The sequence below is a fragment of the Schistocerca piceifrons genome, chromosome 4, assembly GCF_021461385.2.
Source record: "Schistocerca piceifrons isolate TAMUIC-IGC-003096 chromosome 4, iqSchPice1.1, whole genome shotgun sequence".
NCBI lineage: Eukaryota > Metazoa > Arthropoda > Insecta > Orthoptera > Acrididae > Schistocerca > Schistocerca piceifrons.
In genome coordinates this window covers 657864480-657891658 of record NC_060141.1, presented here as the reverse complement: position 1 = coordinate 657891658, position 27179 = coordinate 657864480, and positions in this window count along the sequence as shown.

Below are 27179 nucleotides of genomic sequence, written 5' to 3'. Positions count from 1 at the left end.
TATTTATATTACAATTGATGTAATGGGGAAAATACGTGTAATCGGATGAACTTATATTAAATTTACACTGTTATTTGGCAGTCTAGTAAAATAAATAATGTAATATTCATAACTATCGACTAGTAAACGATCAAACGCATAAAGTGATACTGAAAATGTATGCTTGTCCGTGATTTGAGAAATCCCTTATACCTGGAAGGAGCCCAAAATGACTTGTTACCTCCAAGTTCTGACCGGCACAGACGGCTTTCGAAAAACGTACAATTAATCGTCGCTTTCGACATTGCGAGTACAAGTTGCAGGGTGGCATTTTTCGTAAAAACATGGCAAACATATTGTTAAACGGCACCAGCTGCATTGAATAAATGCTATGTTTCCGCATACGCAAGGTCCTTTGACGTTTTCCGTGGAAAATCAAACTTCGTTAACATTTTTAAAAACCTCTCTTTCAGACGATAGTTTGGAAGCAAACCGTGCATAACGCAGTATTTCCTTGAAAATCAGCGCTGATAATTGGTTATGCAATATCGAGTGTATTTTAATAGCGTTTTCCGAGAAGCAATTTATCGTTCTCTTTCGATTAAATACCAACAGTTTTGAAGATACGGACAAGCATACATTTTCAGTATCACTTTATGGGTTTGGTCGTTTACTGGTCGATAATTAAGAATATTACATTATTTATGATAATAAAAATTAGTAGACTGCCAAATAGCATTGTAAATTTAATAAAAGTTCATCCGATTACACGTATTTTTCCCATTATATCAATTGTAATATAAATAGTAAACAAAATAACTGTGATGAAAATTAAAAAAACTGACGAACGAAACTCGATCCAGCAATCCAGCGGCTTGAACGCCAAACACATTTAAAAAAAATTGTTATATATTGTTTGTTGAATTTGTTCAGGGCGGACGTCCGATGAAGCCTGTGCAGTTTGTTCGTTCATCTGTTCACTCAGTTTTTTTGTTGTAAAAGATAGCTAACACTCTGACCGAAACGCTGAGCTAACGTGCCGGCACCTATCGGCCGCAGCCGCTTCATGGTTAAAATGGCCACGCACAAATATATATTCGACGTCCGAAATTAACTTGCGATTTTATCAATAATGCTTGAGAAGTAAGCGCTACTACTTACACATTTTGCTGTCCTCATGGAGTACTGTGAGTGTACGAAGCTTGCAGTAAATCAGCGTACGAAACGTCCTGGCCTCCCCTTGTGAGAAGTAGGGGCATCAGTCACGAGAACTGACAACGGCTGGGAGAGCTGTTTGCTGACCACATGCCTCTCAGTATACGCATCTGGTGATGCCCAAGGGCTGAGGATGACACGGCGGCCGAACGGTGCCGTTGGACCTTCAAAGTGTGGTCGGATGGTGTTTGTTTGTTCAGGAAAGGAAATTTATATATTTTTTTTTATCTAACAGCTAGTTTGGAGATTATTATATGGCGAGCCTTGTCACTTTCCTGAAAGACATTATAATCTGCATTGAAGAAAAGAAAGTATTGAATACCAAAGCGACTTTAATGCCGAGCGCTCGCATCAATCTGAGAAACAATTGTCGAATACAATTGGAGTATACACACTGTAATGTTTATTCTGCCGTTTCAACAATGACACGAATTGACAAAATACTAGAATTGACTTTTTCTGACTTCCAGTAATTCACAGTGTTATCCAGATAAGCATATTATTAATACAATATTTTCAGCTGGTTCAGTTGTGCTTATCTTTTACGAAAAAAACCAATCCCCCTTTTTCCACTGAATTTTTTCGCCTTTTCACTTTCTTAATCAAACTTGTTCGGCGGTTATTGTTCGTTTAACGATAAATATTTTGTTGCGGGTCCTTGGTTCAGATGTGAGGGATTTCTTAGCAAGGATTTTAAGAGCCTGCCCACAAACGGAAGAAGCCTAGAGTAAATAGTGGGCGCATGTGCTCTTATCCGTTCCCCAGTACTTCACACAATGTGCATATGTACGATGCCTCTAAAATTCAACCACTCCGTATGGAGTCTTTGTGAGAGGGCAGCCGCTGGCTTGCTTAACGCGTATAAACCGAGACAAGTAATAAAGGTTTTCGTCTTTAAAATGCTCACCCAGTAGTTCTGGCTCTCCGGCAGTGCGAACAAAAGCGAATAAACGTTCTGAGTCGAGGATTGTTGGAGCCCTGGAATTTACACGGAAAAGGGCTTAACGGAACACAGCAGTTCACTACTCTCGTTCCTGCCTGTCCGTTATTCTCCTCTTCCAATTCAAGCCTGCAGAAGCTGTAGTAAGCTAACTTCCCAGTGGAGAGACACAGTGCGATATTTAGGAATGAAATTACCTTTTAAGCGATGGCAAATGTTTATTTCATTGCGTTTTGAATTATGAACTACTGGCTTCTCTTGGTTGTATATGTTTCGCTGAAAGGCAGTTCTTCCTGTGTGACATAGAAAGCTCCCATAAGGCATGTTTTGATAAAATAATAGTAGATAAGTCGTACATGTTGAATAATCTCTTTCTACTTACCAATAATAAAACTGTAAAACCGTTGTGTCTGTCTTTTGAACACGCTAATCTGCATAACTACTAGACGAATGTTCATGGAGTTCTCATGTAACTTGAGTGTAGCTTGGAGGGAGCATAAAAGTTTTATTTCTTCGAAACCTAATCACGAAAAAACCGGTATCGTATTTTAAAATTTTAGGAGTCTCCTCAGCGTAGTAGTTCGAATGTTTACCTTAGTGGCGGCGTAGTACACCGAAGAACCTATACACGATGGTGGTAGTTTCACATCGCAGCAAAGAAGCTATAGATGGAGCTGTTAATTTTTTTATCTTAATCACAGAGGTAGTTTTTGAAGTTGACGTCAGTGACAGAATTAAGAGCCGCAATCTTATCTTTAGGAGTACGAACTAAAGTTGAATTTGCTTGGCTAGGATCACAGACTTACCCGCTGAAACCCGTCCCCTATTTAGTGAGTAGACCACACCCCGTAAGCATGTTTCAAATGTTACGACAAAATCGCATAACAGAAAATAATCAACCTCTGGATACCATAGATCACATTGATACGAGTCTAATGAGAAAGGGTTTCCATCAGACTGTGGAATGAAACCAATGGTCACAGTAATATCTAGTTCATTACTAACTTGATTAACCTGATTCGAATCTTGAATAGGCAACACAAGTAATTATTAAGCGCACAGTAGTTCAAATGAATTAGGACATATACACAGTAATATCATGGCGGAAATGGGTAGAATTGGAAATGATAGCCTTAGCTGTATCTGCATATACAGCCAGTGACTACCGAATCAGTTAACAGTCAAAGGGAAAGACCCCGAAAAGTACATATAAACACCACTTCCCTTGCTAACTGAATGTTGAGTGCAGTAAGCTAAATGCGTGAATTAATTCAGAAAAGAAAAACTATAACTCGCAACAAACGATTTTGCGGTCCCATCGTCATGCCACACGCAAATACCAGTGGGAACCGTGTGCACCACTGCCGTATTATTGTCAATATGCTGTACGTTGGATCGGTAACTTCTGAGTTTAACTGCTAAGGTAGGCTCTTCTGTAAATTTAATATTGTATGCAGTAAAAGTGAAGGTATCTGTTGGAAGTAATCATCATAGTATATCTTACACCTCATAGAAAGAGTTGAGCTATTACTTGTTTTGAAGTTGGTCACACAGGGACCGAAATCGATCTGTAAATTAATGGATTTCGATATTTACGACCGATGCTGCCATTTATCCCAAATATATACGCAGCTTCGCCTTATGCTTACCACTGTTCTAAACTTCAGGCGCAGAATATGGCTGCATTGGTACCTGAGAGGTAAAAGTTCAGCCCCAGCATCTATTACGAGCTCTAGGACAACTCCCCTCTCCCCCCCCCCCCCCCCCCTTGTCAACAGTTCTAAGGTAAAGACATCTCTCGTTCTGACGACCGTAGACGAAGCGTCTATCCGCTGTCCTTTTCGAAATCTTGCTGGTTCTTCCAGCACCAGATTCTCGTTAGCCAGTCGTGGTAGTAGACCTTCTGAATTCTGACCAATGAAAAATTTATAACAGTAGCAACAATCTCGCCTCTCCTAAATAATCTCCTGTATCTGACCAGTAATGCACAAGTCTCTATTAGAGTGAGGCACGAAAGAAAAATTCGCTCCATCTACGAGAGTGTGTTTCAAGTTTCGGCCAATGATAGATGGTGCACGTACGCACTCACGAGTCTTCATCCCAACCAAAAAAGTAATTGTGGTGAAACAGTCTCGCAATCCCATAGAAAACTGCTGCTGACTTCCTTTGGGTGCTACTCGCTTTGAGTGTCTCGTGTTTTCCCATCCCCTCGCAGATATCTGTCGTTTAAGAAAACATTCCTTACGATGGTACTCACAATGGACGTTTACAACCTGCCGAATACTGCCACCTGCCCTCTGCGATTCTGTTATCGAAACGTCTCTGACAGCGCCAACCTGATTTGTGTGTGTGTGTGTGTGTGTGTGTGTGTGTGTGTGTGTGTGTGTGTTTGGCGTCACAACCAAATTTAACGAATTTTCCCCCATATCAAGAGAAATCATTACTAAGTGACAACGTGCAGTACGCTTAAGTGAAACAATACTAAATTTTACTAATTAAAACATCTGTGTAATGCAGCGATACATGATACTTTTGACCAGTACTGAGGTAAAGATCATGGAAAGATAACACTGTTAGAATATTGCAAAAGGACATGCATGAGCGCGAAAGGATTTACTGCTCTTTAGTCCCTCTCTTTCGCTCTTGTTCTCTTACGATAAGATCTTGTTAGCAATTATGTTTTTCTTGATCGCTTTTGCTGATCTCTGCTACTGCAAGTGACTTATATTTACGTGTGTAGATTGAATGTCCATTACAGCATAAAAAGTAAACTTCGTATTACAACTATGTATTCTGAAGATTCTCTTTCATTTTGGACACAAAGAAAAAAAATTTCATATATGAAAAGTTAAGAAATTATATAAGAGAGCTTTTCGTTACGTTTGCATTTATTTGAAAAGTCATTTTGTGCGTAATTATCATTTAAATATTGCACTCATTAGAACATGAAGTCATTTTATACGTAACTGACTGACCAATTCATACTCTATAATTGGTGTTTATATTCAGGTGTTAAAACTATTAAGATACAAAACTTTCAAAAGTCCGCTGTGGCTGTATTTATGTTAGTGGATTAGAGATTCACAAAACTTGTTTTTCAGCTTTTAAATTGTCTCTTCTGGTGACTATAGTGCTATCTCATACGGTACAGTGGGTCATTACAGATTGCTGCAAAGTAGCAGGTGGCGTGGTTACGCAATGTTCTCAGCCTTCGTCATTTGATAAAACCATTATCAAGGATGAATATTCAGTCTGTGCTAAAAATCACGACCTGCAATCACTTTACCGATTAAAATATGTTCCTGCGGCCCTATGACAAGCATCAGACAACGAAATAGGCCCATAGGAACGTATTTTAAATGGTAGAGTGATGGCAATTCGTGATTTTAACACACTGATTATGGTGTCTATGAACTGAAGGAGGATGAGAACTTTCCTGGCAACGCCAAATGTTACTCTGTGGCATTCTGTAATAACTTCAAATACTATATGACACAGGATATATACACTAGAAGATGTTGAAGCTGAGAAACCTGTTGTGTGAGTCTCTAATTGACTTAAATAAATACAGTTTTTTTGTGGGTCATCAGTCTTCTAGCTGGTTTGATGTGGCCCGCCTCGAATTCTTCTCCTGTGCCTACCTCTTCATCTCAGAATAGCACTTGCAACCTACGTCCTCAATTATTTAATGGGTGTATTCCGATCTCTGCCTTCCTCTACAATTTTTGCCCTCTACAGCTCCCTCTAGTACCATGGAAGTCACATTCCCATGTCTTAACGAATGTCCTGTCATCCTGTCCCTTCTCCTTATCAGTGTTTTCCAAATTTTCCTTTCCTCTCCGATTCTGCGCCGAACCTTCTCATTCGTTACCTTATCAGTCCACCTAATTTTCAACATTCTTCTGTACCATCACATCTCAAATGCTTCGATTCTCTTCTGTTCCGGTTTTCACACAGCCCATGTTTCACTACCATACAATGCTGTACTAAGCCAAACTGATCGTCATCTAGCACCCTCAATTTTTCTTTTCCATTCTTCTGTATATTATTCTTGTCATCAACTTGGATGCACGAACTGTTAAGCTGATTGTGCGATAACTATCGCACTTGTCCTCTCTTGCAGTCTTCGGAATTGTGTGCATGATGTTTTTCGAAATTCAGATGGTTGTTGCCAGGCTTATACATTCTGCACACCAACGTGAATAGTCGTTTTGTTGCCACTTCCACTAATTATTATAGAAATTCTGATGGAATGTTATCTGTCTCTTCAGCCTATCACATGTCCTCCAAAGCTCTTTTAAATTCTGATTCTAATACTGGATCCCCTGTCTCTTCCAAATCGACTCGTGTTTCTTCCTCTTTCACATCAGATGAATCTTCCCCCTCATAGAGGCCTTTAACGTGCTCTCTCCCCTGCATTTAACAGTGAAATTCCCGCAGCACCCTTAAGGTTACCACCCTTGCCTTTAATGTCATCGAAGGTTGTTTTGACTTTCCTATTTGCTGAGTCTGTCCTTCCGACTATCATTTCTATTTCGATTTCTTCAAATTTTTCATGCTGCCATTTCGTCTTAGCTTCCCTGCACTTCCTATTTCTTTCATTCCTCAGCGACTTGCATTTCTCTATTCCGGAGTTTCCTGGAACATTTTTGTACTTTCTCCTTTCATCCATCAACTGAAGTATTTCTTCTGTTATCAATGGTTTCTTCTCTGTAAGTAAGTTTTTCTTTCAAACTTTTTAGAGATGTCCATTCCTCTTCAACTGTACTGCCTACTGAGATATTCCTTATTGCTATGCCATCAGCCTTAGAGAACGTCAAGCGTATCTCGTCATTCCTTAGTCTTCCGTATCCCACTTCTTTGGATTTTGATTCTTTCTGACTAATCTCTAAAACTTCATCCTACTCTTCATCACTGCTGAATTGTGATATTAGTCTATATCTTGGGTATGCCTTACAATCCAGTATCTAATTTCGGAATCTCTGTCTGATCGTGATGTAATCTGAATGAAATCTTCCCGAATCACCTGGCCTTTTCCAAGTATACCTCCTCTCCCTTGGTTCTTGAACAGGGTATTCGCTATTACTGACTGAAATTTATTGCATAACTCGATTAGTCTTTGTCCTTACTCCTTCTATCAAGTCCGTATTCTCCAGTAACCTTCTCTTCTACTCCTTCCCCTACAACTGTGTTCCAGTCCCCCACCACAATTAGATTTTCATATTCCTTTACATATTGCACTACTCTTTTAATATCCTCAATAATTTCTCTATCTCTTCATCTTCAGCTTGCGACGTCGGTATGAATAACTGAACTATCGTTTTCGGTGTTGGTTTGCTGTCGATCCTGATAAGAACAATCCTGTCACTGAACTGTTCACGTTAACATATTCTCTGCCCTACCTTCCTATTCATAACGAATCCCACTCCCGTTATGACATTTTCTGCTGCTGTTGATGTTACTCCATACTCATCTGGCCATAAATCCTTGTCTTCTTTCCCTTTCACTTCAATGACTCCTTCCCTTTCGGATTTTCTAGTTTTCCCCCAGCGATCAAGCCGCGACTCGTAGAACGTTTTTCTCATGGTCACCTCACCCTTGGCAGTCTCCGCCCGGAGGTGTGAACAGAGGAATGTTCCGGAATCTTTTGCCAATGGAGAGATCATCACGACAATTTTTCAATTACTGGCCACATGTCCTGTGGATACACGTTTCGTGTCTTTAATGTAGTGGTTTCCACTGCCTTCTGCATTCTCATAATGTTGATAATTGCTGATTTTTTCGCCTTTAGGGGCAGTTTCCCACCCATAGACAAGAGAGTCCTGGACTTCTGCCCACTCCTTCACCCTCTTTGACAAGGCTGCTGGCAAAATGAGGGTGACTTTTTATGCAGGATTACATTACTACTAATCAAAATTTAAGCAGTGGCGGTATTCTAACCCAGGACCGTGGACGTTCTGATTACTAATCAAAGACACTACCCCCTTTTTTTAAATACAACAAAATATGACATATCCTGTTTTCTTCCTTTTTTTAAATTTTGTTTTTATTTTTTTTAATTTTTTTAATAATCTTTACGGAACAAACTAAAAGTACATATATATTCACTATGCAAGAATTCTTCAAGGTACCATTTAAACATATACAAATGACTTAGTTAAACAAAAAAAATATCAAAAAAACATTAAACACACTAAAATATAACATATTCTGTCTTCTTCCTTTTTTTATTTGTTTTTTGGTCGATGCATGAGAACGTGGATAAGGGTATTGCATCATGTGACAGGTAGGCATGGCACACGCCAACTTTAGGGCGGTCAAGGAAGACACTGCGGAGATAACCGGCAAAAGTTTGTCGGTAAGATGGGTTTCGGGTGAGGGTGCTATGCGCGGTAACAACTTTATACCAGAAGTATGCGGTGCACTCTGTATGCGGACCACTCTGAAAGAGGTATCCTCAAGCCTGTCCTCGAAACCAGATTAGTTGAGTCGATGCCACGTCGTGTTGTAGCACTTCTGCGTGCTCGCGGGGACGCTACACGATATTTGGCAGGTGTACCAGTTTCTTTGGCTCTTTAGTGTACATATTAGATATATTAAAAAATAGTTATATAAAGCAAGGGCGCATTCGAATGCAACGATGAGTCAAAATCTGAAGTGAATCAACTTACTACTTTTCGAGCTTTACGATCTCAAACATACGCATGCTGAATTTTTGTACATAAATATTGAAATAACTTTACAGATATTTCGAATCCATAACACTTTACTGGTATTCATTTCGGTTTTTCGATATATTGAGGCGGAAGTGTATACTATTTCAGAGCTGGTAGATACCCAATTGATTTTTTTTATTAACATACGGTAGTTTCCGTGCTGCCCAATGTTGTGTTAGCGTCCGTGATGAGAAAGGCTCATCATTGCATCACAATTGCTTGTGACGTTCTGTTGATGTCTCTGTCGATGATGACAGACGTCACGCACCAAAGAGTTCTGTGCAGTTTGTTGGTACACTATGTTATCAAAAACATCCGGACGCCTGGATGGAAATACCTTTCATGTTCGTGGCGCTTTCCGTTGGTAATGCTGAAATTCAGTATGGTGTTGTCCCATCCTAGCCTTGATGAAAGCTTCTCCTCTCGCAGGCATACGTTCAGTCAGGATCTGGAAGGTTTCTTGGGGAATGTCAGCCCATTCTTCACGGAGTGCTGCACTGAGGAGAGGTATCGATGTCGGTCGGTGAGGCCTGGCATGAATTCGGCTTTCCAAAACATCACAAAGGTGTTCGACTCAGGTCAGGACTGCGTGCAGGATAGTCCAGTACAAAGATGTTATTGTCGTGTAACCACTTCGCCACAGGCCGTGCATTATGAGAAGGTGCTCGATCGTGTCAAAAGATGCAGTTGTCATCCCCGAAATGCTCTTCAACAGTGGGAAGCAGGAAGGTGCTTAAAACATCAATGTAGGCCTGTGCTGTGATAACGCCACGGAAGCCCCCTCGATGAAAAACGCGACCACATCATAACACCACTCCTCCGAATTTTACTGTTGTCACTACACACGCTATCAGATGACATACACCGGTCATTCGCCATACCCACACAATGCCATCGGATCGGCACATTGTGTACCGTCATCCGTCACTCCACACAATGTTTTTCCACTGTTCATTCTCCGTATCTTTACGCTCCTTACACGAAGCGAGGCGTCGTTCGGCATTTACGGGCGTGATGTGTGGCTTGTGAGCAGCCTCTCGACCATGAAATCGAAGTTTTCTCAATTCGTGCCTAACAATCATAGTACTTGTAGTGGATCCTGATGCAGTTTGGAATTCCTATGTGATGGTCTGGAAAGATGTCTGCCTATTACACTTTACGAACCTCTTCAACTGTCGGCGGTCACTGTCAGTCAACAGACGAGTTCGTCCTGTACGCGTTTGTGCTGTACGTGTCCCTTCACGTTTCCACTTCACTATTACATCGGAAACAGTGGACATAGGATTGTTTAGGAGAGTGGAAATGTTGCGTACAGGCGTATGACACAAGTGACACCCGATCACATGAGCACGTTCGAAGTCCGTGAGTTCCGTGGAGCGCCCCATTCTGCTCTTTCACGATTTATGATGACTACCGAGGTCGTTGATATGGAGTTGCTGTCATTAGGTGGCAGCACAATGCACCTAATATAAAAAACGTATGTGACTTCTAAAATTTTCATGGCGTATTTCTTCTTCTAGTAATTTTCGGGTTTGCAGCCGGATTCCACGGACATTCTGTGACGATATTTGGGCCCAGAGACGTCCGGCCATCCTTCGTCTACTCATCTGAGAATGGCCGGACGTGCCTGGACCGAAATATTGTGGCAGAATATTGATGGGATCCGGCTGAAAACCGGACAATTACTGGAAGAAGAAAAACGTACTTTTTGAGGGTGTCCTGATACTTTTGATCACATATTGTAGGTATTGTTCCCGTGTGATTTCAATTAATAATGTACTATGACGAGTTGTAGACACTTAGATCATATCCTCACTATCTACACTCTGAAGGGCAGCAAAAAACACGTGATTTACTGGTATTGGTGACTGTAATGCAATTAACCGTAGTAGGAAAAATGTAACGAAAGTGATGACATTGCTGTATACTCTCATTTTACACGGGTATCCCTGTTGCTAGAATTTTATAGCACCTTACCGCTGTGGTAACACGGGTTGAAATCCTATCAGCGGGCCCGCATCTCGTGGTCATGCGGTAGCGTTCTCGCTTCCCACGCCGGGTTCGCGGGTTCGATTCCCGGCGGGGTCAGGGATTTTCTCTGCCTCGTGATGGCTGTGTGTTGTGTGCTGTCCTTAGGTTAGTTAGGTTTAAGTAGTTCTAAGTTCTAGGGGACTGATGACCATAGCTGTTAAGTCCCATAGTGCTCAGAGCCATATTCCTATCAGCGAAGTTAACTGCAGTCTGGCTTGGCTAGCGCTTGGGTGAATTACCGTGTGCTGTTGGCAAGTGGGGAGCACTTACCCCTTGGGAGACCAATTGAAAAGCTCCCTGACTGACAAGGGGAGGCGACGACGTTTGGAACGCGGATTTACTGCAAACTTCGTACACTCGTAATATTCCATGAAGACAACAAAATGTGTAAGCAGTAGCGCGTACTTCTCAAGCGTTATTGATAAAATCGCAAGATAATTTCGGTCGTCGAATATACATCTGTGCATGGCCATTATAACCATGAAGCGGCTGCTGCCGAGAGGTGCCGGCACGGTAGCTCAGCGTGTTCGGTCAGAGGGCTGCGTGCTCTCTGTAATAAAAAAAAACTGAGAACTGAGTCAAAGAATGAACCATCGCCTTGAACGGTTGTGTTGTGACGTCCGCCCAGACCAAAGCCAACGAACAATATCGAACAAAAAGAGTAAAAAAAAAACATTTTGTATGCAATTTATGATTAAAAATATATACACTGACGGCAAAAAAACCTGCCACACCCCGGAATTGTACGACATAAGAGAAACTAGCAGATGGGTTTCTATATCAAATTGATCATGCCTTTTCAGATTTCGGTGGTCACTGTCACTCAACAGACGAGGTCGGCCTGTACGCTACGATTACACGCTATGAAAAAAAAAAGCGTCTTCGGTCAGAGCGTTAGCTACACTTTTTAATAAAAAAAACTGAGTGAACAGATGAACGAACAAACTGCACGGGTGTAAACGGACGTCCGCCCTGAACAAATTCAACGAACAATATAGAACAAAATGTTTTCTTTTTTTTTTGAAGAAGTGTTTCGTGTTCAAGCAGCTGGATCGCTGGATCCAGTTCCGTTCGTCAGTTTTCTTTAACACAGTCATTTTCTTTATTATTTATATTACAATTGATGTAATGGGGAAAATACGTGTAATCGGATGAACTTATATTAAATTTACACTGTTATTTGGCAGTCTAGTAAAATAAATAATGTAATATTCATAACTATCGACTAGTAAACGATCAAACGCATAAAGTGATACTGAAAATGTATGCTTGTCCGTGATTTGAGAAATCCCTTATACCTGGAAGGAGCCCAAAATGACTTGTTACCTCCAAGTTCTGACCGGCACAGACGGCTTTCGAAAAACGTACAATTAATCGTCGCTTTCGACATTGCGAGTACAAGTTGCAGGGTGGCATTTTTCGTAAAAACATGGCAAACATATTGTTAAACGGCACCAGCTGCATTGAATAAATGCTATGTTTCCGCATACGCAAGGTCCTTTGACGTTTTCCGTGGAAAATCAAACTTCGTTAACATTTTTAAAAACCTCTCTTTCAGACGATAGTTTGGAAGCAAACCGTGCATAACGCAGTATTTCCTTGAAAATCAGCGCTGATAATTGGTTATGCAATATCGAGTGTATTTTAATAGCGTTTTCCGAGAAGCAATTTATCGTTCTCTTTCGATTAAATACCAACAGTTTTGAAGATACGGACAAGCATACATTTTCAGTATCACTTTATGGGTTTGGTCGTTTACTGGTCGATAATTAAGAATATTACATTATTTATGATAATAAAAATTAGTAGACTGCCAAATAGCATTGTAAATTTAATAAAAGTTCATCCGATTACACGTATTTTTCCCATTATATCAATTGTAATATAAATAGTAAACAAAATAACTGTGATGAAAATTAAAAAAAACTGACGAACGAAACTCGATCCAGCAATCCAGCGGCTTGAACGCCAAACACATTTAAAAAAAATTGTTATATATTGTTTGTTGAATTTGTTCAGGGCGGACGTCCGATGAAGCCCGTGCAGTTTGTTCGTTCATCTGTTCACTCAGTTTTTTTGTTGTAAAAGATAGCTAACACTCTGACCGAAACGCTGAGCTAACGTGCCGGCACCTATCGGCCGCAGCCGCTTCATGGTTAAAATGGCCACGCACAAATATATATTCGACGTCCGAAATTAACTTGCGATTTTATCAATAATGCTTGAGAAGTAAGCGCTACTACTTACACATTTTGCTGTCCTCATGGAGTACTGTGAGTGTACGAAGCTTGCAGTAAATCAGCGTACGAAACGTCCTGGCCTCCCCTTGTGAGAAGTAGGGGCATCAGTCACGAGAACTGACAACGGCTGGGAGAGCTGTTTGCTGACCACATGCCTCTCAGTATACGCATCTGGTGATGCCCAAGGGCTGAGGATGACACGGCGGCCGAACGGTGCCGTTGGACCTTCAAAGTGTGGTCGGATGGTGTTTGTTTGTTCAGGAAAGGAAATTTATATATTTTTTTTTATCTAACAGCTAGTTTGGAGATTATTATATGGCGAGCCTTGTCACTTTCCTGAAAGACATTATAATCTGCATTGAAGAAAAGAAAGTATTGAATACCAAAGCGACTTTAATGCCGAGCGCTCGCATCAATCTGAGAAACAATTGTCGAATACAATTGGAGTATACACACTGTAATGTTTATTCTGCCGTTTCAACAATGACACGAATTGACAAAATACTAGAATTGACTTTTTCTGACTTCCAGTAATTCACAGTGTTATCCAGATAAGCATATTATTAATACAATATTTTCAGCTGGTTCAGTTGTGCTTATCTTTTACGAAAAAAACCAATCCCCCTTTTTCCACTGAATTTTTTCGCCTTTTCACTTTCTTAATCAAACTTGTTCGGCGGTTATTGTTCGTTTAACGATAAATATTTTGTTGCGGGTCCTTGGTTCAGATGTGAGGGATTTCTTAGCAAGGATTTTAAGAGCCTGCCCACAAACGGAAGAAGCCTAGAGTAAATAGTGGGCGCATGTGCTCTTATCCGTTCCCCAGTACTTCACACAATGTGCATATGTACGATGCCTCTAAAATTCAACCACTCCGTATGGAGTCTTTGTGAGAGGGCAGCCGCTGGCTTGCTTAACGCGTATAAACCGAGACAAGTAATAAAGGTTTTCGTCTTTAAAATGCTCACCCAGTAGTTCTGGCTCTCCGGCAGTGCGAACAAAAGCGAATAAACGTTCTGAGTCGAGGATTGTTGGAGCCCTGGAATTTACACGGAAAAGGGCTTAACGGAACACAGCAGTTCACTACTCTCGTTCCTGCCTGTCCGTTATTCTCCTCTTCCAATTCAAGCCTGCAGAAGCTGTAGTAAGCTAACTTCCCAGTGGAGAGACACAGTGCGATATTTAGGAATGAAATTACCTTTTAAGCGATGGCAAATGTTTATTTCATTGCGTTTTGAATTATGAACTACTGGCTTCTCTTGGTTGTATATGTTTCGCTGAAAGGCAGTTCTTCCTGTGTGACATAGAAAGCTCCCATAAGGCATGTTTTGATAAAATAATAGTAGATAAGTCGTACATGTTGAATAATCTCTTTCTACTTACCAATAATAAAACTGTAAAACCGTTGTGTCTGTCTTTTGAACACGCTAATCTGCATAACTACTAGACGAATGTTCATGGAGTTCTCATGTAACTTGAGTGTAGCTTGGAGGGAGCATAAAAGTTTTATTTCTTCGAAACCTAATCACGAAAAAACCGGTATCGTATTTTAAAATTTTAGGAGTCTCCTCAGCGTAGTAGTTCGAATGTTTACCTTAGTGGCGGCGTAGTACACCGAAGAACCTATACACGATGGTGGTAGTTTCACATCGCAGCAAAGAAGCTATAGATGGAGCTGTTAATTTTTTTATCTTAATCACAGAGGTAGTTTTTGAAGTTGACGTCAGTGACAGAATTAAGAGCCGCAATCTTATCTTTAGGAGTACGAACTAAAGTTGAATTTGCTTGGCTAGGATCACAGACTTACCCGCTGAAACCCGTCCCCTATTTAGTGAGTAGACCACACCCCGTAAGCATGTTTCAAATGTTACGACAAAATCGCATAACAGAAAATAATCAACCTCTGGATACCATAGATCACATTGATACGAGTCTAATGAGAAAGGGTTTCCATCAGACTGTGGAATGAAACCAATGGTCACAGTAATATCTAGTTCATTACTAACTTGATTAACCTGATTCGAATCTTGAATAGGCAACACACGTAATTATTAAGCGCACAGTGGTTCAAATGAATTAGGACATATACACAGTAATATCATGGCGGAAATGGGTAGAATTGGAAATGATAGCCTTAGCTGTATCTGCATATACAGCCAGTGACTACCGAATCAGTTAACAGTCAAAGGGAAAGACCCCGAAAAGTACATATAAACACCACTTCCCTTGCTAACTGAATGTTGAGTGCAGTAAGCTAAATGCGTGAATTAATTCAGAAAAGAAAAACTATAACTCGCAACAAACGATTTTGCGGTCCCATCGTCATGCCACACGCAAATACCAGTGGGAACCGTGTGCACCACTGCCGTATTATTGTCAATATGCTGTACGTTGGATCGGTAACTTCTGAGGTTAACTGCTAAGGTAGGCTCTTCTGTAAATTTAATATTGTATGCAGTAAAAGTGAAGGTATCTGTTGGAAGTAATCATCATAGTATATCTTACACCTCATAGAAAGAGTTGAGCTATTACTTGTTTTGAAGTTGGTCACACAGGGACCGAAATCGATCTGTAAATTAATGGATTTCGATATTTACGACCGATGCTGCCATTTATCCCAAATATATACGCAGCTTCGCCTTATGCTTACCACTGTTCTAAACTTCAGGCGCAGAATATGGCTGCATTGGTACCTGAGAGGTAAAAGTTCAGCCCCAGCATCTATTACGAGCTCTAGGACAACTCCCCTCTCCCCCCCCCCCCTTGTCAACAGTTCTAAGGTAAAGACATCTCTCGTTCTGACGACCGTAGACGAAGCGTCTATCCGCTGTCCTTTTCGAAATCTTGCTGGTTCTTCCAGCACCAGATTCTCGTTAGCCAGTCGTGGTAGTAGACCTTCTGAATTCTGACCAATGAAAAATTTATAACAGTAGCAACAATCTCGCCTCTCCTAAATAATCTCCTGTATCTGACCAGTAATGCACAAGTCTCTATTAGAGTGAGGCACGAAAGAAAAATTCGCTCCATCTACGAGAGTGTGTTTCAAGTTTCGGCCAATGATAGATGGTGCACGTACGCACTCACGAGTCTTCATCCCAACCAAAAAAGTAATTGTGGTGAAACAGTCTCGCAATCCCATAGAAAACTGCTGCTGACTTCCTTTGGGTGCTACTCGCTTTGAGTGTCTCGTGTTTTCCCATCCCCTCGCAGATATCTGTCGTTTAAGAAAACATTCCTTACGATGGTACTCACAATGGACGTTTACAACCTGCCGAATACTGCCACCTGCCCTCTGCGATTCTGTTATCGAAACGTCTCTGACAGCGCCAACCTGATTTGTGTGTGTGTGTGTGTGTGTGTGTGTGTGTGTGGCGTCACAACCAAATTTAACGAATTTTCCCCCATATCAAGAGAAATCATTACTAAGTGACAGCGTGCAGTACGCTTAAGTGAAACAATACTAAATTTTACTAATTAAAACATCTGTGTAATGCAGCGATACATGATACTTTTGACCAGTACTGAGGTAAAGATCATGGAAAGATAACACTGTTAGAATATTGCAAAAGGACATGCATGAGCGCGAAAGGATTTACTGCTCTTTAGTCCCTCTCTTTCGCTCTTGTTCTCTTACGATAAGATCTTGTTAGCAATTATGTTTTTCTTGATCGCTTTTGCTGATCTCTGCTACTGCAAGTGACTTATATTTACGTGTGTAGATTGAATGTCCATTACAGCATAAAAAGTAAACTTCGTATTACAACTATGTATTCTGAAGATTCTCTTTCATTTTGGACACAAAGAAAAAAAATTTCATATATGAAAAGTTAAGAAATTATATAAGAGAGCTTTTCGTTACGTTCGCATTTATTTGAAAAGTCATTTTGTGCGTAATTATCATTTAAATATTGCACTCATTAGAACATGAAGTCATTTTATACGTAACTGACTGACCAATTCATACTCTATAATTGGTGTTTATATTCAGGTGTTAAAACTATTAAGATACAAAACTTTCAAAAGTCCGCTGTGGCTGTATTTATGTAAGTGGATTAGAGATTCACAAAACTTGTTTTTCAGCTTTTAAATTGTCTCTTCTGGTGACTATAGTGCTATCTCATACGGTACAGTGGGTCATTACAGATTGCTGCAAAGTAGCAGGTGGCGTGGTTACGCAATGTTCTCAGCCTTCGTCATTTGATAAAACCATTATCAAGGATGAATATTCAGTCTGTGCTAAAAATCACGACCTGCAATCACTTTACCGATTAAAATATGTTCCTGCGGCCCTATGACAAGCATCAGACAACGAAATAGGCCCATAGGAACGTATTTTAAATGGTAGAGTGATGGCAATTCGTGATTTTAACACACTGATTATGGTGTCTATGAACTGAAGAAGGATGAGAACTTCCCTGGTAACGCCAACTGTTACTCTGTGGCATTCTGTAATAACTTCAAATACTATATGACACAGGATATATACACTAGAAGATGTTGAAGCTGAGAAACCTGTTGTGTGAGTCTCTAATTGACTTAAATAAATACAGTTTTTTTGTGGGTCATCAGTCTTCTAGCTGGTTTGATGTGGCCCGCCTCGAATTCTTCTGCTGTGCCTACCTCTTCATCTCAGAATAGCACTTTCAACCTACGTCCTCAATTATTTAATGGGTGTATTCCGATCTCTGCCTTCCTCTACAATTTTTGCCCTCTACAGCTCCCTCTAGTACCATGGAAGTCACATTCCCATGTCTTAACGAATGTCCTGTCATCCTGTCCCTTCTCCTTATCAGTGTTTTCCAAATTTTCCTTTCCTCTCCGATTCTGCGCCGAACCTTCTCATTCGTTACCTTATCAGTCCACCTAATTTTCAACATTCTTCTGTACCATCACATCTCAAATGCTTCGATTCTCTTCTGTTCCGGTTTTCACACAGCCCATGTTTCACTACCATACAATGCTGTACTAAGCCAAACTGATCGTCATCTAGCACCCTCAATTTTTCTTTTCCATTCTTCTGTATATTATTCTTGTCATCAACTTGGATGCACGAACTGTTAAGCTGATTGTGCGATAACTATCACACTTGTCCTCTCTTGCAGTCTTCGGAATTGTGTGCATGATGTTTTTCGAAATTCAGATGGTTGTTGCCAGGCTTATACATTCTGCACACCAACGTGAATAGTCGTTTTGTTGCCACTTCCACTAATTATTATAGAAATTCTGATGGAATGTTATCTGTCTCTTCAGCCTATCACATGTCCTCCAAAGCTCTTTTAAATTCTGATTCTAATACTGGATCCCCTGTCTCTTCCAAATCGACTCGTGTTTCTTCCTCTTTCACATCAGATGAATCTTCCCCCTCATAGAGGCCTTTAACGAGCTCTCTCCCCTGCATTTAACAGTGAAATTCCCGCAGCACCCTTAAGGTTACCACCCTTGCCTTTAATGTCATCGAAGGTTGTTTTGACTTTCCTATTTGCTGAGTCTGTCCTTCCGACTATCATTTCTATTTCGATTTCTTCAAATTTTTCATGCTGCCATTTCGTCTTAGCTTCCCTGCACTTCCTATTTCTTTCATTCCTCAGCGACTTGCATTTCTCTATTCCGGAGTTTCCTGGAACATTTTTGTACTTTCTCCTTTCATCCATCAACTGAAGTATTTCTTCTGTTATCAATGGTTTCTTCTCTGTAAGTAAGTTTTTCTTTCAAACTTTTTAGAGATGTCCATTCCTCTTCAACTGTACTGCCTACTGAGATATTCCTTATTGCTATGCCATCAGCCTTAGAGAACGTCAAGCGTATCTCGTCATTCCTTAGTCTTCCGTATCCCACTTCTTTGGATTTTGATTCTTCCTGACTAATCTCTAAAACTTCATCCTACTCTTCATCACTGCTGAATTGTGATATTAGTCTATATCTTGGGTATGCCTTACAATCCAGTATCTAATTTCGGAATCTCTGTCTGATCGTGATGTAATCTGAATGAAATCTTCCCGAATCACCTGGCCTTTTCCAAGTATACCTCCTCTCCCTTGGTTCTTGAACAGGGTATTCGCTATTACTGACTGAAATTTATTGCATAACTCGATTAGTCTTTCTCCTTACTCCTTCTATCAAGTCCGTATTCTCCAGTAACCTTCTCTTCTACTCCTTCCCCTACAACTGTGTTCCAGTCCCCCACCACAATTAGATTTTCATATTCCTTTACGTATTGCACTACTCTTTTAATATCCTCAATAATTTCCCTATCTCTTCATCTTCAGCTTGCGACGTCGGTATGAATAACTGAACTATCGTTTTCGGTGTTGGTTTGCTGTCGATCCTGATAAGAACAATCCTGTCACTGAACTGTTCACGTTAACATATTCTCTGCCCTACCTTCCTATTCATAACGAATCCCACTCCCGTTATGACATTTTCTGCTGCTGTTGATGTTACTCCATACTCATCTGGCCATAAATCCTTGTCTTCTTTCCCTTTCACTTCAATGACTCCTTCCCTTTCGGATTTTCTAGTTGTCCCCCAGCGATCAAGCCACGACTCGTAGAACGTTTTTCTCATGGTCACCTCACCCTTGGCAGTCTCCGCCCGGAGGTGTGAACAGAGGAATGTTCCGGAATCTTTTGCCAATGGAGAGATCATCACGACAATTTTTCAATTACTGGCCACATGTCCTGTGGATACACGTTTCGTGTCTTTAATGTAGTGGTTTCCACTGCCTTCTGCATTCTCATAATGTTGATAATTGCTGATTTTTTCGCCTTTAGGGGCAGTTTCCCACCCATAGACAAGAGAGTCCTGGACTTCTGCCCACTCCTTCACCCTCTTTGACAAGGCTGCTGGCAAAATGAGGGTGACTTTTTATGCAGGATTACATTACTACTAATCAAAATTTAAGCAGTGGCGGTATTCTAACCCAGGACCGTGGACGTTCTGATTACTAATCAAAGACACTACCCCCTTTTTTTAAATACAACAAAATATGACATATCCTGTTTTCTTCCTTTTTTTAAATTTTGTTTTTATTTTTTTTAATTTTTTTAATAATCTTTACGGAACAAACTAAAAGTACATATATATTCACTATGCAAGAGTTCTTCAAGGTACCATTTAAACATATACAAATGACTTAGTTAAACAAAAAAAATATCAAAAAAAACATTAAACACACTAAAATATAACATATTCTGTCTTCTTCCTTTTTTTATTTGTTTTTTGGTCGATGCATGAGAACGTGGATAAGGGTATTGCATCATGTGACAGGTAGGCATGGCACACGCCAACTTTAGGGCGGTCAAGGAAGACACTGCGGAGATAACCGGCAAAAGTTTGTCGGTAAGATGGGTTTCGGGTGAGGGTGCTATGCGCGGTAACAACTTTATACCAGAAGTATGCGGTGCACTCTGTATGCGGACCACTCTGAAAGAGGTATCCTCAAGCCTGTCCTCGAAACCAGATTAGTTGAGTCGATGCCACGTCGTGTTGTAGCACTTCTGCGTGCTCGCGGGGACGCTACACGATATTTGGCAGGTGTACCAGTTTCTTTGGCTCTTTAGTGTACATATTAGATATATTAAAAAATAGTTATATAAAGCAAGGGCGCATTCGAATGCAACGATGAGTCAAAATCTGAAGTGAATCAACTTACTACTTTTCGAGCTTTACGATCTCAAACATACGCATGCTGAATTTTTGTACATAAATATTGAAATAACTTTACAGATATTTCGAATCCATAACACTTTACTGGTATTCATTTCGGTTTTTCGATATATTGAGGCGGAAGTGTATACTATTTCAGAGCTGGTAGATACCCAATTGATTTTTTTTATTAACATACGGTAGTTTCCGTGCTGCCCAATGTTGTGTTAGCGTCCGTGATGAGAAAGGCTCATCATTGCATCACAATTGCTTGTGACGTTCTGTTGATGTCTCTGTCGATGATGACAGACGTCACGCACCAAAGAGTTCTGTGCAGTTTGTTGGTACACTATGTTATCAAAAACATCCGGACGCCTGGATGGAAATACCTTTCATGTTCGTGGCGCTTTCCGCTGGTAATGCTGAAATTCAGTATGGTGTTGTCCCATCCTAGCCTTGATGAAAGCTTCTCCTCTCGCAGGCATACGTTCAGTCAGGATCTGGAAGGTTTCTTGGGGAATGTCAGCCCATTCTTCACGGAGTGCTGCACTGAGGAGAGGTATCGATGTCGGTCGGTGAGGCCTGGCATGAATTCGGCTTTCCAAAACATCACAAAGGTGTTCGACTCAGGTCAGGACTGCGTGCAGGATAGTCCAGTACAAAGATGTTATTGTCGTGTAACCACTTCGCCACAGGCCGTGCATTATGAGAAGGTGCTCGATCGTGTCAAAAGATGCAGTTGTCATCCCCGAAATGCTCTTCAACAGTGGGAAGCAGGAAGGTGCTTAAAACATCAATGTAGGCCTGTGCTGTGATAACGCCACGGAAGCCCCCTCGATGAAAAACGCGACCACACCATAACACCACTCCTCCGAATTTTACTGTTGTCACTACACACGCTATCAGATGACATACACCGGTCATTCGCCATACCCACACAATGCCATCGGATCGGCACATTGTGTACCGTCATCCGTCACTCCACACAATGTTTTTCCACTGTTCATTCTCCGTATCTTTACGCTCCTTACACGAAGCGAGGCGTCGTTCGGCATTTACGGGCGTGATGTGTGGCTTGTGAGCAGCCTCTCGACCATGAAATCGAAGTTTTCTCAATTCGTGCCTAACAATCATAGTACTTGTAGTGGATCCTGATGCAGTTTGGAATTCCTATGTGATGGTCTGGAAAGATGTCTGCCTATTACACTTTACGAACCTCTTCAACTGTCGGCGGTCACTGTCAGTCAACAGACGAGTTCGTCCTGTACGCGTTTGTGCTGTACGTGTCCCTTCACGTTTCCACTTCACTATTACATCGGAAACAGTGGACATAGGGATGTTTAGGAGAGTGGAAATGTTGCGTACAGGCGTATGACACAAGTGACACCCGATCACATGAGCACGTTCGAAGTCCGTGAGTTCCGTGGAGCGCCCCATTCTGCTCTTTCACGATTTATGATGACTACCGAGGTCGTTGATATGGAGTTGCTGTCATTAGGTGGCAGCACAATGCACCTAATATAAAAAACGTATGTGACTTCTAAAATTTTCATGGCGTATTTCTTCTTCTAGTAATTTTCGGGTTTGCAGCCGGATTCCACGGACATTCTGTGACGATATTTGGGCCCAGAGACGTCCGGCCATCCTTCGTCTACTCATCTGAGAATGGCCGGACGTGCCTGGACCGAAATATTGTGGCAGAATATTGATGGGATCCGGCTGAAAACCGGACAATTACTGGAAGAAGAAAAACGTACTTTTTGAGGGTGTCCTGATACTTTTGATCACATATTGTAGGTATTGTTCCCGTGTGATTTCAATTAATAATGTACTATGACGAGTTGTAGACACTTAGATCATATCCTCACTATCTACACTCTGAAGGGCAGCAAAAAACACGTGATTTACTGGTATTGGTGACTGTAATGCAATTAACCGTAGCAGGAATAATGTAACGAAAGTGATGATATTGCTGTATACTCTCATTTTACACGGGTATCCCTGTTGCTAGAATTTTATAGCACCTTGCCGCTGTGGTAACACCGGTTGAAATCCTATCAGCGGGCCCGCATCTCGTGGTCATGCGGTAGCGTTCTCGCTTCCCACGCCGGGTTCCCGGGTTCGATTCCCGGCGGGGTCAGGGATTTTCTCTGCCTCGTGATGGCTGGGTGTTGGGTGCTGTCCTTAGGTTAGTTAGGTTTAAGTAGTTCTAAGTTCTAAGGGACTGATGACCATAGCTGTTAAGTCCCATAGTGCTCAGAGCCATATTCCTATCAGCGAAGTTAACTGCAGTCTGGCTTGGCTAGCGCTTGGGTGAATTACCGTGTGCTGTTGGCAAGTGGGGAGCACTTACCCATTGGGAGACCAATTGAAAAGCTCCCTGACTGACAAGGGGAGGCGACGACGTTTGGAACGCGGATTTACTGCAAACTTCGTACACTCGTAATATTCCATGAAGACAACAAAATGTGTAAGCAGTAGCGCGTACTTCTCAAGCGTTATTGATAAAATCGCAAGATAATTTCGGTCGTCGAATATATATCTGTGCATGGCCATTATAACCATGAAGCGGCTGCTGCCGAGAGGTGCCGGCACGGTAGCTCAGCGTGTTCGGTCAGAGGGCTGCGTGCTCTCTGTAATAAAAAAAAACTGAGAACTGAGTCAAAGAATGAACCATCACCTTGAACGGTTGTGTTGTGACGTCCGCCCAGACCAAAGCCAACGAACAATATCGAACAAAAAGAGTAAAAAAAAACATTTTGTATGCAATTTATGATTAAAAATATATACACTGACGGCAAAAAAACCTGCCACACCCCGGAATTGTACGACATAGAAGACACTAGCAGATGGGTTTCTATATCAAATTGATCATGCCTTTTCAGATTTCGGTGGTCACTGTCACTCAACAGACGAGGTCGGCCTGTACGCTACGATTACACGCTATGGAAAAAAAAAAGCGTCTTCGGTCAGAGCATTAGCTACACTTTTTAATAAAAAAACTGAGTGAACAGATGAACGAACAAACTGCACGGGTGTAAACGGACGTCCGCCCTGAACAAATTCAACGAACAATATAGAACAAAATGTTTTCTTTTTTTTTTAAAGAAGTGTTTCGTGTTCGAGCAGCTGGATCGCTGGATCCAGTTCCGTTCGTCAGTTTTCTTTAACACAGTCATTTTCTTTATTATTTATATTACAATTGATGTAATGGGGAAAATACGTGTAATCGGATGAACTTATATTAAATTTACACTGTTATTTGGCAGTCTAGTAAAATAAATAATGTAATATTCATAACTATCGACTAGTAAACGATCAAACGCATAAAGTGATACTGAAAATGTATGCTTGTCCGTGATTTGAGAAATCCCTTATACCTGGAAGGAGCCCAAAACGACTTGTTACCTCCAAGTTCTGACCGGCACAGACGGCTTTCGAAAAACGTACAATTAATCGTCGCTTTCGACATTGCGAGTACAAGTGGCAGGGTGGCATTTTTCGTAAAAACATGGCAAACATATAGTTAAACGGCACCAGCTGCATTGAATAAATGCTATGTTTCTGCATACGCAAGGTCCTTTGACGTTTTCCGTGGAAAATCAAACTTCGTTAACATTTTTAAAATCCTCTCTTTCAGACGATAGTTTGGAAGCAAACCATGCATAACGCAGTATTTCCTTGAAAATCAGCGATGATAATTGGTTATGCAATATCGAGTGTATTTTAATAGCGTTTTCCGAGAAGCAATTTATCGTTCTCTTTCAATTAAACACCAAAAGTTTCGAAGATACGAACAAGCATACATTTTCAGTATCACTTTATGGGTTTGGTCGTTTACTGGTCGATAATTAAGAATATTACATTATTTACGATAATAAAAATTAGTAGACTGCCAAATAACATTGTAAATTTAATAAAAGTTCATCCGATTACACGTATTTTTCCCATTATATCAATTGTAATGTAAATAGTAAAGAAAATGACTGTGTTGAAAATAAAAAAAAAAACTGACGAACGAAACTCGATCCAGCAATCCAGCGACTTGAACGCCAATCACATTTTTTTAAAAAAATTGTTATATATTGTTTGTTGAATTTGTTCAGGGCGGACGTCCGATGAAGCCTGTGCAGTTTGTTCGTTCATCTGTTAACTCAGTTTTTTTATTGTAAAGGATAGCTAACACTCTGACTGAACACGCTGAGCTACCGTGCCGGCATCTCTCGGCCGCAGCCGCTTCATGGTTAAAATGGCCACGCACAAGTATATATTCGACGACCGAAATTAGCTTGCGATTTTATCAATAACGCTTGAGAAGTACGCGTACTACTTACACATTTTGTTGTCCTCCTGGAGTACTGTGAGTGTACGAAGTTTGCAGTAAATCAGCGTACGAAACGTCCTGCCTTCCCCTTGTGAGAAGTAGGGGCATCAGTCACGAGAACTGACAACGGCTGGGAGAGCTGTTTGCTGACCACATGCCTCTCAATATACGCATCTGGTGACGCCCAAGGGCTCAGGATGACACGGCGGCCGAACGGTGCCGTTGGACCTTCAAAGTGTGGTCGGATGGTGTTTCTTTGTTCAGGAAAGAAAATTTATATATTTTTTTTATTATTTAACAGCTAGTTTGGTGATTATTATATGGCGAGCCTTGTTACTTTCCTGAAAGACATTATAATCTGCATTGAAGAAAAGAAAGTATTGAATACCAATGCGACTTAATGCCCAGCGCTCGCATCAATCTGAGAAACAATTGTCGAATTCAATTGGAGTATACACACTGTAATGTTTATTCTTCCGTTTCAACAATGACACGAATTGACAAAATACTAGAATTGACTTTTTCTGACTTCCAGTAATTCACAGTGTTATCCAGATAAGCATATTATTAATACAATATTTTCAGCTGGTTCAGTTGTGCTTATCTTTTACGAAAAATAACCATGCCCCCTTTTTCCACTGAATTTTTTCGCCTTTTCACTTCCTTAATCGAACTTGTTCGGCGGTTATTGTTCGTTTAACGATAAATATTTTGTGGCGGGTCCTTGGTTCAGATGTGAGGGATTTCTTAGCAAGGATTTTAAGAGCCTGCCCACAAACGGAAGAAGCCTAGAGTAAATAGTGGGCGCATGAGCTCTTATCCGTTCCCCCAGTACTTCACACAATGTGCATATGTACGATGCCTCTAAAATTCAACCACTCCGTATGGAGTCTTTGTGAGAGGACAGCCGCGGGCTTCCTTAACACGTATAAACCGAGACAAGTAATAAAGGCTTTCGTCTTTAAAATGCTCACCCAGTAGGTCTGGCTCTCCGGCAGTGAGAACAAAAGCGAATAAACGTTCTGAGTCGAGGATTGTTGGAGCCCTGGAATTTACACGGAAAAGGGCTTAACGGAACACAGCAGTTCACTACTCTCGTTCCTTCCTGTCCGTTATTCTCTTCTTCCAATTCAAGCCTGCAGAAGCTGTATTAAGCTAACTTCCCAGGGGAGAGACACAGTGCAATATTTCGGAATGAAATTACCTTTTAAGCGATGGCAAATGTTTATTTCATTGCGTTTTGAATTATGAACTATTGGCTTCTCTTGGTTGTATATGTTTCGCTGAAAGGCAGTTCTTCCTGTGTGACATAGAATGCTCCCATAAGGCATGTTTTGATAAAATAATAGTAGATAAGTCGTACATGTTGAATAATCTCTTTCTACTTACCAATAATAAAACTGTAAAACCGTTGTGTCTGTCTTTTGAACACGCTAATCTGCATAACTACTAGACAAATGTTCATGGAATTTTCATGTAACTTGAGTGTAGCTTGGAGGAAGCATAAAAGTTTTATTTCTTCGAAACCTAATCACTAAAAAACCGGTATCGTATTTTAAAATTTTAGGAGTCTCCTCAGCGTAGTAGTTCGAATGTTTATCTTAGTGGCGGCGTAGTACACCAAAGAACCTATACATGGTGGTGGTAGTTTCATATCGCAGCAAAGAAGGAATAGATAGAGCTGTTAATTTTTTTATCTTAATCACAGAGGTAGTTTTTGAAGTTTACGTCAGTGACAGAATTAAGAGAGGCAATCTTATCTTTAGGAATACGAACTAAAGTTGAATTTGCGTGGCTAGGATCACAGATTTACCCGTTTCGCTCAGTGTATAAAAAACTTAACGAAATTGTTTTTCTTCTTTTGATAAGTTTAATTTATATGTGACTTTGCCATATGTGGTCCAGAATCTTAAAAGTCGACGGTATGCAATGGCCCATATTCAGCTTCCATTACGAAGCACACGAGTCCTTAACATATGCCTTCCTTATATTTTCATTATTACGTTTGAATTCCATTGAAAAATTTCGCCCACAGATGAATAAAATGCAGAAACTAATTATTTAAAGAAAAAATTAGTTTTAAATGTACG